Source organism: Carcharhinus amblyrhynchos, chromosome 13, assembly GCF_965287045.1.
Source record: "Carcharhinus amblyrhynchos chromosome 13, sCarAmb.v2.hapA, whole genome shotgun sequence".
Lineage (NCBI taxonomy): Eukaryota > Metazoa > Chordata > Chondrichthyes > Carcharhiniformes > Carcharhinidae > Carcharhinus > Carcharhinus amblyrhynchos.
The window spans coordinates 6,805,864-6,811,081 of record NC_137336.1 but is presented as its reverse complement, the minus strand read 5'-3'; the positions used below and the strand labels follow the sequence as shown (position 1 = coordinate 6,811,081).

Here is a 5,218-nt window from a genome sequence, read left to right as displayed (position 1 = left end):
TCGTACCACATTTGTGAAAACTTAATTGTCTTTAAAATTTTAATATTACAAACTGTGAATAGAAAATTTCAGATATCACAATTGTTTAAAACATAAAAGCACATTTGGTCTGCTAAACAACGCATTAAAATATTTGCCAGCACAATGCGAATTTAAATTGCGCACTATAAAATACGCGTTCATTGCTAGTTTTCGCCGACATAGGCTGTCGAGCTTTAAGAGTTGCATGGTGCAGTTATGGGTAAGGACTCTTTGTGTCGCTGTCTACCAATAGAAAACTAAATGCTGAGCGAGATCTATCTCCCCCTCCTTTTTATACAAAATACAGAACAGAAGCAACGGAAAGGACAAACGGTGCCCACATATGTAGCAGAGAGTTACGATCAGAGGAACACACGCTCCGACGCTATAGGTTTTTCAGTTTAATGTTGTCAATTACCGTCACCAGAATACGTAATTGATTTTGCACCAAGCCCATTAAAGGAAGAAGAAATTTTACTACATTTACAACGTGATCCGATCGGGAAAAATGACGAACGCACTCGGCCGCCGGTTATATTTTATATTGCTAACGTGCATTTGGGATCTGAGTTTTGGACAAATTCGTTACACAATCCCTGAACAACTGGAGCGCGGAGCGTTTGTTGGGAATATCGCCAAGGATATAGGCCTAAGCATTCAAGAGATGACAGTGCGCAAGTTTCGGCTCGTATCTGATGACGGCATACAGTTATTGAAGGTGAACATGGGGAATGGCATTTTAGTTGTGAACGAGAGAATCGATAGGGAAATTCTCTGTGGCCGAAGCTTGAGCTGTTCCGTTTCTCAGGATATCACGGTAGAAAATCCTTTGGAAATGCATCGCATTGATGTGGAGATACTAGATGTAAATGATAACTCGCCCAGCTTTACCAAAAGCAGATATTTTTTAGAAGTCTCTGAGCTTACCGCAGTAGGAGCTCTCTTTCCTCTCGAGAGCGCGCACGATCCTGATGTCGGCACAAACACAGCGAGTACTTACCAAATCAGCACAAACAAGAACTTTGGCCTAAAGACTCACAGCAGAACTGATGGAAGTAAAATTGCTGAATTGGTGTTAGAATACCCCTTGGACCGCGAGAAACAGTCGACATTTCATTTGACACTGACGGCCCTTGACGGTGGGGATCCTCACAGATCTGGCACTGCAGAAGTAATCATTACTGTTCTGGATGTCAATGATAACGCGCCTGTATTCAATCAGCAAATATACAGAGTGAGCATAATGGAGAACGCACCTATTGGTAACATGGTTATAACTTTAAATGCCACTGATTCTGATGAAGGAACAAATGGCGAGGTTAAATACTTTTTAACTAATCAGGTTTCTCAAAGGGTTCAGAAGCTTTTCAGTTTGGACCCAGTAACAGGTCAGATCACAGTTCAAGGACCACTGGACTATGAAGAGAAAAATATTTATGAACTTGAGGTACAAGCTGTGGACAATGGGACGCCCGCATTAATTGGACGCGCACAGATTCTTATTAGGTTAGTTGATATTAATGATAATTTCCCACAGCTAAAGATTAGCCTGGTTTCAGGTGAACTAAGGGAAGATGCTGCATTAGGATCTGTAGTCGCTATAATAAGTGTAATGGATCGAGATTCTGGGGACAACGGACAAGTACAGTGTCAAGTGCCCCCAAATAACCCGTTCACACTTCAAAGATCTTTGACTAACAAGTATAAGTTGGTTGTCAGCGATAAACTGGATCGTGAAATGACTCCGTTATACAACGTCTCTATTTCAGCCTGCGACGCAGGGTCACCCCCTCTTTCAACAAATAAAACCATCCTCATTTCGATTTCTGATGTAAATGATAATGCTCCACGGTTTACACAACCGTCATATAATGTGTTCCTGATGGAAAACAACACTCCGGGTGCATCGATATTTGCTGTTACTGCTTTAGACCCTGATTTGGAAAAGAATGCCGAGGTATCATATTTTCTTTTGGATCATCGCACGCAAGAATTTTCCGGATCTGGCGACGTGACGGTTAATTCTGAAAGTGGGCGCATTTACGCGTTGCGCTCCTTTGACTATGAAATACGGAAAAACATTCAGGTCAAAATCCAAGCTCAGGATGGTGGAAATCCCTCACTGAGCAGCACTGCCGTCGTCAATATTATTATCTTGGACCAAAATGACAATGTCCCAGCGATTGTTTCGCCTGCAAAGTACAATGGTTCGGCGGCGATGGAAGCCGTGCCCCAGTCAGCTGCTCCTGGATATTTAATTACCAAAGTAATTGCGACAGACGCAGATTCCGGACAGAACGCACGGCTTTCCTATCAGCTCATTGAATCTACCGACCGCAGCATGTTTCGTGTGGGATCGACCTCTGGAGAAGTCTGCACTATTCGAAGATTCAGTGATCAAGATGCCCGAACACAGAGGCTCGTAGTTTTGGTTAAGGACAACGGACAGCCGAGTCTTTCCAGCACGATCACAATTGTGGTTTCAGTCCTAGCTAACCTTACCGGAAATTTGTCTGAGAGAAAAAACACGCCTAGAAAACCTGCAGTATTTTCAAATTTGAATTTGTTGCTAATTATATCTTTAGGGTCAACTACCTGCATATTTTTATTAATAATACTGCTGCTGATCGCTCTGAAGTGCAAGCAAGACAGAGATCTTTATGGATCCACGTCCAGCATCTGCTGCTTTAGGCGGAGGAATTCCACTGCTACCTTTAATGGTCGATCTGTTCCAGAAGCAACTTTAAATTACCCCGCTACTGCTCAAACTCTGCCCATTCGGGAATCGTACAATTACACCGTTTGTCTTTCTCCTGAATCTTCTAAGAGTGATTTTTTGTTTTTAAAACCGTACCATCCGACCTTGCCTCTCGATGATTTTAACAGCCGTGAAATAGGAAAATAATTTTATTTGCCTCTCGATGACATCAGCGTTCTTGAAAGAGGGAAGTGATATAATTTGTTAATGTTTCCTGTTATCGATGTGCAGTCATAAGTCTACATATGCACAAAGAAAGAAGAGAATTTGTTGTATCGGTATTATTTGGGTGGCACATCATATCTATTAGCGTAGAAAGACACATTTGTTGGGGATGCAGCGTCATAAATGGAAATTTGTGATTTTCCTTAACATTAGAATCCACCAATCGCAGTGTTTTTAGTTTGGAATTTACCTCTGGAGAAAGCTGAGCGTTTTAGCATCTTCATCCATTCAACTACAATGGTATGTTATTAACCCTGCAAAAGCAGCATGACATTAATGGCTCTACTGAACATTTTATTATCGGTCTGATTTTAGCTACTTGGGCACTTTGGCTTGGCTGTTGCTGATCGTGAAAATATTCATGTTGTTTGAATAAAATATGACCCATTTGGAAATATTCCAGAATCACTGAATTACATTGCAATCCGCTGAGAGAACTAACGCGTTCAGTTATGCAAATTTGCGAGGAAATTAGAGAAGAGTCAAAAGTATTTCAATTCCAATGGGTGTGTGGATTTTGCAACACAGAAATACAGTTCCCTTCTTCAACAGTTGCCTGTATTTTGTTTTCGTTCAATGTGGGCATTTGAGCATCAGCAGTAAGGTGACCATTAATATTGATCCCTTCAGGCACTTGGAGCAGTCAAAATAAACTTTATTCTCAACCCCCTGCAGTCCATGCGACGATGGTATCCCACAATTCTGTTATGTAGGAAGATGTTCACCTAGCCAACGGGAAGGGAACTAGTTATATAACAAAGTCGTTACTGCACGTGGCTCGAATCCCTTTTGTCTGTTGTCGAAATGTGCATAGGTGGCGGATGTCCGCTGTTTGTGAAGTACAGTGGATGCTGCATGGCAAGTGAGATTGCCACTCATTGATAGTGTTCATTGCACTGCGAAGGTGACGGGAGGAGCGGTTGGGTGTGCACCATAAGAATCAACCACATTTTGTGAGATTGGGAACACATTAATCGCATGCAAAGCGTCGTTCTTACCTTAACTCTCTTAAAAAGAAGCTGAACCAAATAATTTTCACCAAAACCCAAAGAAAACAGAAAATATTTCGAATGTTTATAAAATCAATATTTTCACGTAGAAATAAAATGCACACTGGACTGAAAGTTTTAAGTGGCATTAGAAAAGTATGCAATTATACATCAAGTAGGAACAGTCGAAGAGCCAGTAGTGGATACAGAGAGACAAGTATAAAATGCATGCACATTATCTTGATGAACAATGCAAATGTGCTGAACATGTTAATAACGGTGTGAGAATATGATATACTGGCAATAGTGGAAGAGTAGCTAAAAAAACATTAATGGCTGGGCATAAAATGATCTGCGTAAAAATTCCAAAATATATAAGGTACAAAATGGAGCTGAAATGGAGGTCCTGATTAGGGAAGTTATTATCGTGTTGGAATCACGGCGTTAATGGGACAGGGGTCATGAAGCAAAAAGGATTATGATCATGCTACTGAGTGCATTCGATAGCCCTACAATTAGTGAGAGAAGGACGGAGAGAGAGAGAGAATGTGTGAAAGAGGCAGATAAAGGAAAATATCTGCAGGCAATCACAGAGAAATGCAAGACATACAATATATTTTTTCGGCCTTAATTAAGCAAATATCAATCGCTGTAATCTTTATTAAATGGTAAGGACAGAAGGTAATTCTCAAATGTGCTTAATAGAATCTCCTAGAGGAATATGTTAACAGCCAAGTGCTAGTGAAAGAGTTGGGCCAAGTCGACCAATGTCCTTGGAACACTTGGGAACAATGACAGTCACATCAGAAGCTTAAGCGAAACATGGAAAAAAAAGCAAGGCAAATGTAAAACAACAGTTCTAAATAGAAAGCAAATTAACGTGATTAAAAGGAGAAACAATATGATTGGGTAAAATTGAACAAAACGTTGTCAGAAAAAAAAATCAGCAGGACCATTGTTTTCTCCTTTCAGAAGATGCAGATGTTACTTGTTGAGCTAACATTTTGTTCACATTTGACCTGATGTTATCAGAGCTCCTATGGTTTGGACTCAATTTTGAAAAATTGCGGGGCATCTCCCTCTCATATGTATACCATTTTTGGATGTAAATTGTGATTCAGTGTGTATGACAATGTTAGACTCGTGCTTAAAAAGACTGTGAGACAGCATTCCCACTTTAATCACAATTATCCAGATCACGAGAAAGAGTGTGCAGGATTGGCAT

The 5,218-nt window shown here is 40.6% G+C and overlaps 1 pseudogene; it reads left to right on the top strand.

Moving 5' to 3' along the window:
* Positions 1–529: 529 nt before the first annotated feature.
* LOC145351633 (protocadherin gamma-A6 pseudogene) lies at positions 530–3,437 on the top strand (annotated as a pseudogene).
* Positions 3,438–5,218: the final 1,781 nt, after the last annotated feature.